Below are 15,136 nucleotides of genomic sequence, written 5' to 3'. Positions count from 1 at the left end.
TTAAAGAACAGGTTGCAAGCTTTAATTTGAACCTAAAATCATTGTTTTACCTTCATAATTAAGGTAATCATGAAGTTTTGAATTTCAAAAATATATAGTTCTTGTCAAATGATGCAATATCTTACATTTCATTGATTTTTGGATCATTTCGGATCATTTTTCCAACTTAGTTGTCATACATCATTTCAAAGAAAAAGGTTCAAGCTTTAATTTAAACCTGAAATCATTGTTTTACCTTCATAATTGAGGTTAGAATGACGTCGTGATTATTGAAAATATTTAGTTTTTATCAAATAATACAATAGCTTATAGTTCTTTGATTTTGGATTATTTCGAATCGTTTTTCGAACTTAATCGATATACATCATTTTAAAAAAGAGCTTTTTAACTTTATGATAAATCTAAAATCATTGTTTTAAATTCATAATTAAGGTAATCATGAAGTTTTGAATTTCAAAAATATATAGTTCTTGTCAAATGATGCAACATATTACAATTCTGTGATTTTGAATCATGTCGGATCATTTTTTCAACTTTATCGATATAGATCATTTTAAAGAACAGGTTGCAAGCTTTAATTTAAACATAAAATCATTGTTTTACCTTCATAATTAAGGTAATCATGAAGTTTTGAATTTCAAAAATATATAGTTTTTGTCAAATGATGCAATATATTACAATTCTGTGATTTTGAATCATTTCGGATAATTTTTTCAACTTTATCGATATAGATCATTTTAAAGAACAGGTTGCAAGCTTTAATTTGAACCTAAAATCATTGTTTTACCTTCATAATTAAGGTAATTATGAAGTTTTGAATTTCAAAAATATATAGTTTTTGTCAAATGATGCAATATATTACAATTCTGTGATTTTGAATCATTTCGGATCATTTTTTCAACTTTATCGATATATCGTTTTAAAGAACAGGTTGCAAGATTTAATTTGAACCTAAAATCATTGTTTTACCTTCATAATTAAGGTAATCATGAAGTTTTGAATTTCAAAAATATATAGTTCTTGTCAAATGATGCAATATCTTATATTTCTTTGATTTTTGGATCATTTTGGATCATTTTCTAACTTAATCGATATACATCATTTCAAAGAATGAAGGTTCAAGCTTTAATTTAAACCTAAAATCGTTGTTTTACCTTCATAATTAAGGTAATCATGAAGTTTTGAATTTCAAAAATATATGGTTTTTGTCAAATGATGCAATATATTACAATTCTGTGATTTTGAATCATTTCGGATCATTTTTTCAACTTTATCGATATAGATTATTTTAAAGAACAGGTTGCAAGCTTTAATTTAAACCTAAAATCATTGTTTTACCTTCATAATTAAGGTAATAATGAAGTTTTGAATTTCAAAACTATATAGTTCTTGTCAAATGATGCAATATCTTATATTTCTTTGATTTTTGGATCATTTTGGATCATTTTCTAACTTAATCGATATACATCATTTCAAAGAAGAAGGTTCAAGCTTTAATTTAAACCTAAAATCGTTGTTTTACCTTCATAATTAAGGTAATCATGAAGTTTTGAATTTCAAAAATATATAGTTTTTGTCAAATGATGCAATATCTTACAATATCTTACAATATCTTACATTTCCCTGATTTTTGAATGATTTCGGATCATTTTTCCAAGTTAGTTATCATACATCATTTTAAAGAAGAAGGGTCAAGCTTTAATTTAAACTTAAAATCATTGCTTTACCTTCATAATTAAGGTTAGAATGACGTCGTGATTATTGAAAATATTTAGTTCTTATCAAACGATACAATAACTTACAACTCTGTGATTTTGGATCATTTCGAATCATTTTTCGAACTTAATCGATATAGATCATTTTAAAGAAGAGGTTTTTAACTTTATGATAAATCTAAAATCATTGTTCTACCTTCATAATGAAGGTAATCATGAAGATTTGAATTTCAAAAATATATAGTTCTTGTCAAATGATGCAATATCGTACATTTCTTTGATGTTTGGATCATTTCGGATCATTTTTCCACTTAGTTGTCATACATCATTTCAAGGAAGAAGGTTCAAGCTTTAATTTAAACCTAAAATTATTGTTAATTCAATATCTTACAATTTATTAATTTTGAATCATTTAAATTATTAACAATAATTGTGGTAATTGGTCAATAAATTTATTACAACTTGTAATAGTTTGATGAGGATTTGTTCGCCTTCAAATAGAATCATTTACTTTACAACAATTAGTAATAAATTCGAATTTGATGACTTCCTAGTTAGTTTAAATTGGTTCATTTTGAATTTCTTTTCATTTAATATTGAGTATCCACGATTGCTTTCGCCTCATAAAAACTAATCTTCCTCCACCTCTCGATGTCGTCCTCCGCCCGAAATTCCTTTTGTCCTTATTTCTTCATTGTTTCGACGGTTCGTTTTGTTTCCCCATCGCGTTTGGCAAAAAGACTAACAAAAAGAACCGTCCGAGACGAGGAGGATTACAGACGCCCCCATCTGCCTGCGACGACCACAGACAACCTCTTCTTTGGTGGTTCGGTTCTTCTTTACTCTGCGATACCTTCTTCTTTACTCTTGACGAAGTTCGAAAAGACTTACGTTCTTCTTATGGTTGGTTGTGTGCTCTGCTTCGGTCGGTCTTCGTCGGCTTCTTCTTCGTTCTTTGGCCGTTCTCGCGCGTCGATCAAGTAGATAGGGGCTCGGTCGTGAAATTATACGTTCCGCACGAAAATATTATAATAAATCGAGATAATTATCGTTATTAAACGCCGCCGAAGTCGCTTTATTATGTTTGTTCGTAATTTTTCAATGCCGGGCGCGATGTGCAATTTTCCAGTAGTCCCGATATTGTCACGAAGAGAGCTAATCAATTTCTCGCGCAATTTACATCACACCGATTCGGCCTTCTGTGCTATCGCATTGAAAATTTTATTATTAAATCTGTTTTGCATATTTTAAATCATCTTGTTATGGCTTTAATTTTTTGAAGTAATAAATTGAAAATTTTGATTTTGCGGCGATGAATTTTGATGTGGGAGTCCGGTAACGATAAAAATAGGTTTTCGTGGCTAAAGGGGGTTTGGTTTTTCTTTACGACTTCCTGCTGAAAGTCTTCAGGCCCGCCCTGGGCCCGCTAGTTTCCTGAAACCAATACACGACGTCGGGCGTATGCCCGGTCTGAAATTTACAGTTACACAAGAACGGCCAGCGCGGCGCTCTCATGAATATATTATCCGCGGATGTCTGCCGGTAGGTGGAGATCTGGCAGGCATTTGCATATACCTAGGATAGGAAATTATTTATGCGCTAAATATCTGATGGGTTTTCATCATAAAATTTAAATCAACGACCGTCGTTTCAATTCTTCTTCTCCTCTCCTCCGCCAACAATTCCGATTTTATCGAAATACCCCTAAACTAGAAACACCCATTAATAAAATCTTTATCTTAAGGTACCTTCTATGTAACAATGAATGATAATTATTAATTATTATAACGGTCAAAAACTCATTCATTTTGCTATAGATTAATGGTTAACTGCCGAAGACACTTCTGGTAAACGCTTCCCGCGTTAATCACCTAACGCTTTATGGCAAAGAAAAGAAACCTTCCATGCGAAGCGTTAATTTAATGCTTTCTTCCCTCGTTGATAATTGCCTGGTGCAACTCGAATTCTCTATTTTTTCCTCTTTTTTTTCTTTTCACCTAACCATTTTTCACAGAGTTTTAGTTTACGTGACCGTTTGCCACAACCGTGATTTACTTTGACATCCGGTATAAATAAATAAATTAATACAGGATAATTTACTGCTAAAATAGCAGTAAGTGTCAGACGATTAATTATATCAATGATTTATTTTAACTTTTGATTTCAAAAAGATAACTAAATTATGCAAAGATATGAACCCTTTTTGTATTCGAAATCATATTTTTCTTATTAATTTTTTAACGCGAAGAGTTCCTTATTGAATTATTTACGAGATCGAAACTTTTAATAATAATCATCCACAATTGGGCAAGTTTGTTAAGCTTAAAAATATTAAAAAGGAATGAGACGGATCCGACAAGAAAGTTTTGGAATCGAAGACGACGACGCTCTCGGCGCTATCGCTTATTTATACCGAGGATCCGATTAAGTATTAATGTATTCGGGGAGATATACAAGTAGGTATGTATGAGGTAATTATAGGAGGCCTGATGATGTATCCGAACGCGAGTTTTGCACGACATTTTGTCCTTTAAGGAATCTTAACGAGTTTCAACTGTAATATGTATAGAAAAATTCATCGATTTACTTTAAAATGCAGTGTAATCAAAAATTAATTGTAATATCATACGGTAAATTGCTAAAGTTAATAATAATTGTTTCAATTTTCGATTTTTTGATGGATTGCATTCAAGAATTATTGCAAAGACAAAGTAACTGGGGATTATGTTACTGATATTCTGCAAAAGACATTTTCATTCAACAATGGTACCTTAACTTGAAATACTACAATCTAATCATTTTAATAAAGGAGTACTTTTAACACTGTATTATGTTTAACTCAAAGAACACAAATCATTAGAAACAGTATCGAACGATATTTGACGATTCTGATTAACATTAAGAGATATCAGAGACTAGATTAGCGATATCAAGGACGATATTGATAGATAATGAGGAAGATAATGTTTGGAGATGTCGGAAACACTGTTGATTCATGCCATATATTACTTTAATGGAAGCCAACGACGATGCTGAGGTGATATTGGGAGATACCAAGGATGATGGCTACAATGTTTGGAGATTTGGTATCTTCATAGTTGATGGAGAAACTGTTGGATTACACTGTTGAGATATGTTATAAATAATAGTGAGATATGTCAGAGACAATCTTCAGGATACCACAAACAGTATACAAAGATATTACCGACAATGTTTAGCCAGTGAAATAAAAATCGCAATATATATTGCAAGATTTTTGTATTTTTCGGCAAAGTAGTAGTTTTGATTCTCAATTTTGAACAGACATTAAATCTGCCCAGTTATCATTCTCTTTTTAGGCATTAATCATATCATTAAATTATAAATTTTCAAATATGTCGTCACTGGAGTGTCTTTTATGAATTACATCAAGTATCTATATATAATGAGTGTTAGTTTTTCAAATTCGTTAAACACTTTTTTCACTTTAAGCAACATTTTGTTACATACATAATTCATCCCACAAAAGTTCTATAACAAAGTTGGGACTTAATTTATGCTTGGATAGCACTACCTGTAGTATTGCAATTTTAACCACCTCTCAAATACTTTATCAGCTTTCGTTATCGATATACATTCGATATTTATATATAATCAGCCGCCATCAGACTCTATGTACTTACACACTTAATACTTGATCTTAAAGAGTACATCTTTATCGTTTAGATCACCATGGCTTACATTACATAATTAAGAACTACCATTTTTAATTTTGTTTCTGGCATTTTTTATTAAGCTAACATATTTTTTTTAAGATTTCTGTTAGATTTTTACATCGCATACTTTATGTTAATAAACTCTTGTTCTGATTAATTTAATGTTAATAGATAACATAGAAAATACTTAGAGAGGCGAAGGTTATACTAAGAGCTTGTCAAATATCAAGTCAGTGTGTTGAGGATTATGTTGAAAGATGTCAAAGATAGTGTTGAGAGATCCCATACACTATGTTGAGAAAAGCCAAAGACACAGAGATTTTGAGAGATATCAAGAATGACATTGGGAGATATCGAAAATATCGTACCCGACGTCATCATTGCAAGTATGCAACCAATATCACAGTATCGGTATTACAATTAACATACAGTGTGTTAATTAATTATCGTACCTGACGTCATCATTGCAAGTATGCAACCAATATCACAGTATTGGTTTTGCAATATGCAAATCGCGTACGATAATTAATTAACACACTGTATACTATTTTAAGGATGGCTAGCAAGGATGTTAATAATGTTAGATCATACCAGAAATGGTAGTGAGTGATATCAAGGATGATATTAAGAGATATCAGGGAAGATGTTTAGAGATATCATAGAGAATATTGATAGATACTCGGAAAGATCTTAGACAGAGTTAACCAAGATATTCCCTTATATAATTCTAAGCTTCCATCGAAACGTTCCTTGAAACGTTGTGCAGATTCTCAAACTAGAATTAAAACGTGGACAGAAAACGGTTTAGAATTCTATAAAAGTGTATGTTAGAAATAACACAAGATAGATTCAAATAGATTATCACTTATGTTTTGTGGGTTAATATAGAATATTTTCTGATCATAACACATTTCTCTATTTTGGCCACTTTATGAGTTATACTGAGTATTATGAGTTATGTTGTTGAAAATGTTAAACATGATAACATAGAAATTTTAAATTGTTTCGATTAGAAATAACGCAAGATAGATTAAAATGGATTATCACTTCTATTTTGTGGGTTAATATAGAACATTTTCTGTTCATAACACATTTCTCTATTGTAGCCACTTTATAAGTTATAATCGGTTATTTGTCGAAAACATTAAATTTAACAGTTTCGAAGTTTTAAATCTTTTTTGTAAGAAATGATAGAAGACAGATTAAAATGGATTATCACTTACGTTTTGTGGGTTAATATAGAACATTTTTTGTTCATAACACATTTCTCTATTGTCGCCACTTTATGAGTTATAATGAGTGTTATGAGTTATGTTGTTGAAAACGTTAAACTTGATAACATAGAAATTTTAAATTGTTTCAATTAGAAATAACGCAAGATAGATTAAAATGGGTTATTAGTTATGTTTTTTGGGTTAATTTGAAACATTTTTTGTTCATAACATTCCTCTCTATCACTTTTACTTTATTATTTATAGTCGGTTATGTTGTTGAAAACATTAAATTTAGTAATGTTGTAAAGTTGAATCCTGCAAATTAGAAATAACCTTAGATACATTAAATTAGGTTATTAATTATGTTATATGACTTAATAATAAAGACTTTTTGTTTATAAAAGACGTCTCCATTCTTTCCACATTATGAGTTATAATCGATTTTAATCTTTAGGGTTAGATATAACCCAAGATTAAACTGCTTTATTAATAATGTTTTTTGGGATAATATGGAACACTTTTTGTTCATAACATTCCTCTCCATCGTTTTTACTTTATTAGTTATAATCAATTCTGTTATTAAAATCGTCAAATTTAGTCATTTTAAAGTTCGTAATCCTTTAGGTTAGAAATAACCTGATATAGATAAGTATAGATTATTAATTATGTTTTATGGGTTAATATAAAATATTTTTTGTCCATAACAAACATTCCCATTCGTAGTTTAGCACTTACAATCGTTTTTATTCTTGTAAACATCTCAGTTATTAATTTTGACTTTCTAATCTACCTGATAACTATTCGGCCGATAAACTTATCGGGAGGATAAAGATATTCGCTGTTTTACAAACTGTTTTTGTCGGTAGAATTAATAAGAGTTGGTTGGTAGTAGTTTTTCCCCATATCTAGTGATTTATGTCGTAGGTTGGTAACGCTAACGTCTTTCTTTGAAGTTTTTATTATGATTTTGGCAATAATAACAATTGTTTAAAAAAATTTTCACGACAGACAACTGATAAATACAAAGTTTTTATATAAAAACATTGGTAACCATAAATATCTGCCGGATAACTGTCTTATCGGCACCGTTGAGTACCCGATAAGTTATCCTGCCGATAATCTCACCGACAAAAATATCCCTACATTGTAGTACAGCACTTATCGGCTAGATAACGTTGTTATTCGGCCCTTAATCATTTAAGTTATATATTATTTATAATGGATTAAAATTGATTATGCGTAATGTTAATTGGGTTAATAAGAATCACTTTTAGTCCATAATAGACTTCTCTATTGTTTCTACTTTATGAGTTATAATCGGTGAAAGGGCAAAATTTGTATCGCATCGATTTCTCATATTTGTATTTATATGTTAATAAAATTGATAGACGGTAAGCATTCAAACCCCCCATAAAACGTAGGGGATGGTCGCAGGGTAACAAAACGCCAGTCGATGGCTCGTTAGTGGATCAGGTCGAATGTCAAAGGTTTTCGGTTCCCTATAATTAGTACGGAGCGTTGCCACGAGCGCCGCTGCCGTCGTATGTTTATTACCCTCTGGCCGCTCCCTTGGCCCCCCTTCGCTCCCGGCCTTTCCATAATTCACCCATGGACACACCTCCATCCTCGACTTTCTGCTATTTTACTAATTTATCAGCGGGTGGTGCTCGTTATTGATGACGCCCGGCTAATTGCCTCAGACAAGTGCACTAAAAATTCTAAGTATGTGTGTATCCATGCGTGTACGTTTGGGTAGATTTAAGAATTACTTGTAATATGAAAAATGGTGCAATAAAATAGGAGGAGTGTAACACGTCACAATATTTTTAAGAGGTTGTGGTCGATAAGCTCGTAAAACAAATTAAGTAAAAATTAATGACGCGATATGTAAAACCATTACAAGGGTGTCCCCGCCTCCCAGTTAATCAATCGCGTTACCCCCACAGCACGTTCATTTTCCCACCATCCATCGGCATTGATCGCGAAATACTATTTTCACCTAAGACACAACATAACATATAAACAAAAAACGCAACATGTCAACGTACCGATAATATATCGTCGTGAGAAAGCCGGCGTTACATTAATGATAATGGCCAGACGTTAATATCAATTAAAGGCCGGCGTTACGCGGTCATAGGTGTCCGTATATAACTCTCAAAGAGGCCATTTATAACAAAGTTAATTGCGGCGGCATCGTTATTGTACAATTTTATATTGTTATCGACGCCTGAAAACGCCATCGTTGTTCACTTTCGCTCAGGATCTACGCCCGTTCTATGTAATCCACGCTTAAAATGAAAAGTTCCTTTCATGACTCGTTGAAATCGAGACTAATTTAGTTATAACATTCATAGCTAAATGAATAGAATTAAATTTATTAACCTCACCGTACAACTTAAATCATAACAGATCTTTTTACTTTTATCTTCCCACATAAAACCTTCACAAACCGCAAAGAGCGTGTGAAAACGAGTAAAGTTATAAATAAAATTTGAAATTTCTGTCTGCAAATTATAATGCAAAATGTCCTAAATTTGATAAATTTATCATTACAGCGCGTTATAACACATAAAGTAATAATGATGAAAGAATTGCGAAGAAGACACGATTTGCTTATTGCAATACCAATACTGTGATATTGGTTGCATACTTGCAATGATGACGTCGGGTACGATAATTAATTGACACACTGTATAATCCATAAACGATTTTAATGCATCGATCATAATTACCAAGCTCAAACGACTTAAAATATTATAAAACGGGTTATAACAAAAAAAGTAAAAATGATGGTAGAAAGTTTTATTAATAAAAAAGGTTGATAATGGATCAAGAACACATAATACATAAACGATTTTAATGTATCGATCATAATTACCAAGCTAAAACGACTTAAAATGCAAAATGTTCTAAATTTGACAAATTTATCATAAAGCGAGTTATAACATAAAAAGTAAAAATGATGAGAAAAAGTTTTATTAGTGAAAAAGGTTCATAATGGATCAAGAACACATAATCCATAAACGATTTTAATGTACCGATCATAATTACCAAGCTAAAACGACTTAAAATGCAAAATGTTCTAAATTTAACAAATTTATCATAAAGTGCGTTATAACAAAATAAGTAAAAATGATGGTGGAAAGTTTTATTAATAAAAAAGGTTTATAATGGATCAAGAACACATAATCCATAAACGATTTTAATGCATCGATCATAATTACCAACCTAACCACCTAAAATTTGAAATGTATTAATTTCGACAAATTTATCATAAAGTGGGTTATAACATAAAAAATAAAAATGATGGAAAAAAGTTTTATTAATAAAAAAGGTTCATAATGGACCAAGAACACATAATCCATAAACGATTTTAAAGTATCTATCATAATTACCAAACTTAAACGATTTAAAATGCAAAATGTTCTAAATTTGACAAATTTAACATTGAAGTGGGTTATAACATAAAAAGTAAAAATGATGGAAAAAAGTTTTATTATTGAAAGAGGTTCATAATCGATCAAGAACACATAATCCATAAACGATTTTAATGTATCGATCATAATTATCAAACTAAAACAGCTTAAAATGCAAAATGTTCTAAATTTGACAAATTTATCAAAAAGCGAGTTATAACAAAAAAAGTAAAAATGATGGTAAAAAGTTTTATTAACAAAAAAGGTTCATAATGGATTAAGAACACATAATCCATAAACGATTTTAATGTATCGATCATAATTACTAAGCTAACCACTTCAAATTTGAAATGTATCAATTTCGACAAATTTAACATTGAAGTGGGTTATAAATAACATAAAAAGTAAAAATGATGGAAAAAAGTTTTATTAATGAAAGAGGTTCATAATCGATCAAGAACACATAATCCATAAACGATTTTAATGTATCGATCATAATTATCAAACTAAAACTGCTTAAAATGCAAAATGTTCTAAATTTGACAAATTTATCATAAAGCGAGTTATAACAAAAAAAGTAAAAATGATGGTAAAAAGTTTTATTAACAAAAAAGGTTCATAATGGATTAAGAACACATAATCCATAAACGATTTTAATGTATCGATCATAATTAGCAAGCTAAAATGACTTAAAATGCAAAATGTTCTAAATTTGATAAATTTATCATAAAGCGCGTTATAACAAAAAAAGGAAAAAGGGTTGTAAAAAGTTTTATTAATAAAAAAGGTTCATAATGGATCAAGAACACATAATCCATAAACGATTTTAATGTATCGATCATAATTACCAACCTAACCACTTCAAATTTAAATGTATCCATTTCGACAAATTTAACATTGAAGTGGGTTATAACATAAAAAGTAAAAATGATGGAAAAAAGTTTTATTAATGAAAGAGGTTCATAATCGATCAAGAACACATAATCCATAAACGATTTTAATGTACCGATCATAATTATCAAACTAAAACAGCTTAAAATGCAAAATGTTCTAAATTTGACAAATTTATCAAAAAGCGAGTTATAACAAAAAAAGTAAAAATGATGGTAAAAAGTTTTATTAACAAAAAAGGTTCATAATAGATTAAGAACACATAATCCATAAACGATTTTAATGTATCGATCATAATTACTAAGCTAACCACTTCAAATTTAAATGTATCAATTTCGACAAATTTAACATTGAAGTGGGTTATAACATAAAAAGTAAAAATGACGGAAAAAAGTTTTATTAATGAAAGAGGTTCATAATCGATCAAGAACACATAATCCATAAACGATTTTAATGTATCGATCATAATTATCAAACTAAAACAGCTTAAAATGCAAAATGTTCTAAATTTGACAAATTTAACATTGAAGTGTGTTATATCATAAAAAGTAAAAATGATGGGAAAAAGTTTTATTAATGAAAATGGTTCATAATGGATCAAGAATACATAATCCATAAACGATTTTAATGTATCGATCATAATTACCAAGGCAACTACTTAAAATTTGAAATGTATCAATTTCGACAAATGTGACATTGAAGTGGGTTATAACATAAAAAGTAAAAATGATGGAAAAAAGTTTTATTAATAAAAAAGGTTCATAGTGGGTCAAGAACACATAATCCATAAACGATTTTACTGCATCGGTCATAATTACCAAGCTAACCACTTCAAATTTGAAATGTATTAATTTCGCCAAATTTAACATTGAAGTGGGTTATAACATAAAAAGTAAAAATGATGGAAAAAAGGTTTATTAATGAAAGAGGTTCATAATCGATCAAGAACACATAATCCATAAATGATTTTAATGTATCGATCATAATTATCAAACTAAAACTGCTTAAAATGCAAAATGTTCTAAATTTGACAAATTTAACATTGAAGTGGGTTATATCATAAAAAGTAAGAATGATGGGAAAAAGTTTTATTAATAAAAAAGGTTCCTAATGGCTCAACAACACGTAATCCATAAACGATTTTAATGTATCCACGCCTGTTCTATGTAATCCACCCATAAAATGAAAAGTTCCTTTCATAACTTGTTGAAATCTAGACTAATGTAGTTATAACATTCATAGCTAAATGAATAGAATTAAATTTATTAACCTCACCATCATCTTAAATCATAACAGATCTTTTTACTTTTATCTTCCCACATAAAACCTTCACAAACCGCAAAGAGCGTGTGAAAACGAGTAAAGTTATAAATAAAATTTGAAATTTCTGTCTGGTTTAGCCATGACGTATTTTAAAAGGTTGTTTCTGTGCGATTTTCACAAGCAACATCCTCTTGGGTGTAGTAGTTGAAGGAGAAGAAGAAACGGGAGACGAAGAGGGACCTAAGAATCGGGTCCGAGAAGAGTCAGTTTCGTGGCCGAGAGCAATACGCCGAAAGTCGGGATCGCGACCGATTCTGGTCACTAAACCATACCGCTTTAAAGGGCACTTTTGCCCGTTATAAATCGACGCAAGGTATACATGTCCGATGGGCGTTACGGAATTATTCTTTTCTCTGCCAGCTCGTGAGGTTATGCAAGCAATATGGGCGGGTACCGTACAGTCCGATCGAAAGGAAGAGACCCGACCCGGGGGCCCCCCTGGTACACTCCCCTGATTAAGGTACCGTGTGCTATACCAGCAACGTTCTCTCTACATTGTCCGTTGTCGTCGTTCTTTCATGCCATTGGGGTTGGTGAATCAATTCTTGGGACGCGTGGGCAGAGAGCAAAGGACGCCGATCGATCCTAAGCGCGCGCGATTCGACGAAATTTACGTTAGGAATTTTTATGAGATCGTCTTTCCGAGAATCCACCACACGTGCCACTAAATTAGAGACTTTTCAACAAGAAAAATTAAATCTTCAAGATGATACCAAAAAAGTCGTACTTGCACATATATATTTAAAGATGTAACGACAAGGGAATTGGGTTAAGAACACCACGAAGAATGTCGCGTGATGAACAAGGAGATGTCACAACGAGTGGTTACCCATAAAAAGACTCTATGGGTAGATACCATCGAAACCTTCTTGTTGATTTTAAGAAGGATGCTATACGATGTAGTTGTCTTGTACATCGTGAGAGTAATCTCGACCACACCGACGTCCTTTTTAGGAAATAAGTACAAACTGAAAAAGCATAGAGTAGATTTTTATTATCTTTTGAAATCACTTTAAGGTTCAATACCAAATAGGTGGCTTAATGAAAAAAATAGTTCTTACAAATACGAATTGGGATTATTCAATGGGGATTTCAGTAAATTTGGAAATGATGTGTTTGAATAATATTTTGAGTAATAATTTTTTATGATGAATCAAGAAAATATCATGTATAAAAGATTATATTCAATCGATCATAATTACTATTGACAATTTTAATGTTAATGCGGGTTATTAGTACAAAAAGTAAAAATGATGGAAGAAAGTTTTATTAATAAAAAAGGTTCATAATGGATCAACAACACATAATCCATAAACGATTTTAACGTATCGATCATAATTACCTAGCTAGAATAACTTAAAATCCGAAATGTTTCAAATTTGACAAATTTAATGTTCAAGGAGGTTACAACATTAAAAGTAAAAGTGATAGAAGAAAGTTTTATTATTAAAAAAGGTTGATAGTACATCAAGAAATCATGATCCATAAAGGATTTTAACGCATCGATCATAATTACCAAGCTGAAACGACTTAAAATGCAAAATGTCTTAAATTACACAAATTTATCATTAAAGTGGATTATAACATAAAAAGTAAAAATGATGGAAAAAAGTTTTGTTAATAAAAAAGTTTCATAATGGATCAAGAACACATAATCCAAAAACGATTTTAATGTATCGATTATAATTACCAACCTAACCACTTAAAATTTGAAATGTATTAATTTCGACGAATTTAACATTAAAGTGGGTTATAACATTAAAAGTAAAAATGATAGAAGAGACTTTTATTAATAAAAAAGGTTCATAACGGATCAACAACACATAATCCATAAACGATTTTAATGTATCGATCATAATTACCTAGCTATAATAACTTAAAAACTGAAATGTTTCAAATTTGACAAATTTAATGTTAAAGGAGGTTAACATTAAAAGTAAAACTGATACACGAAAGTTTTATTATTAAAAAAGATTCATAATACATCAAGAAATCATAATCCATAAACGATTTTAACGCATCGATCATAATTACTAAGCTGAAACGACTTAAAATGTAAAATGTCTTAAATTACATAAATTTATCATTAAAGTGGATTATAACATAAAAAGTAAAAATGATGGAAGAAAGTTTTGTTAATAAAAAAGTTTCATAATGGATCAAGTACACATAATCCATAAACGATTTTAACGTATCGATCATAATTACCAACCTAACCACTTAAAATTTGAAATGTATTAATTTCGACGAATTTAACATTAAAGTGGGTTGTAACATTAAAAGTAAAAATGATAGAAGAGACTTTTACTAATAAAAAAGGTTCGTAATGGATCAAGAACGCATAATCCATAAATGATTTTAATGTATCTATCATAATTACTTAGCTAGAATAACTTAAAATTCGAAATTCTTTAAATTTGTCAAATTTAATGTTAAAGCAAGTTATAACAATAAAAGTAACAATGATGGAAGAAAGTTTTATTAATAAAAAAAGATTCATAATGGATCAAGAACACATAATTCATAAGCGATTTTACTGTATCGATCATAATTACTTAGCTAGAATAACTTGAAATTTGAAATGTTTCAAATTTGACAAATTTATCATTGAAGCGGGTTATAACAAAAATAGTAAAAATGATGGAAGAAAGTTTTATTAACAAAAAAGGTTCATAATGGATCAAGAGCACATAATCCATAAACGCTTTTAATGTATCGATCATAATTAAATAGCTAGAATAACTCAAAATTCGAAATGTTTCAAATTTGACAAATTTAATGCTAAAACGGGTTACAACATTAATAGTAAAAGTGATAGAAGAAAGTTTTATTATTAAAAAAGGTTCATAATACATCAAGAAATCATAATCCATAAACAA

General features: G+C 30.1%; 1 protein-coding gene across 2 annotated transcripts in view; it reads left to right on the top strand.

The window, feature by feature from the left end:
• The window catches only part of LOC111428724 (homeotic protein distal-less-like), a 102,933-nt gene that overhangs the window by 30,625 nt on the left and 57,172 nt on the right, over positions 1-15,136 (top strand). The gene's annotated exons all lie outside the window — the stretch shown is intronic.

This window comes from Onthophagus taurus, chromosome 7 (assembly GCF_036711975.1).
Source record: "Onthophagus taurus isolate NC chromosome 7, IU_Otau_3.0, whole genome shotgun sequence".
In the NCBI taxonomy this organism is placed as follows: domain Eukaryota; kingdom Metazoa; phylum Arthropoda; class Insecta; order Coleoptera; family Scarabaeidae; genus Onthophagus; species Onthophagus taurus.
Note: the sequence above shows the minus strand (reverse complement) of the source record. Positions and strands in the feature narration are given on the sequence as shown.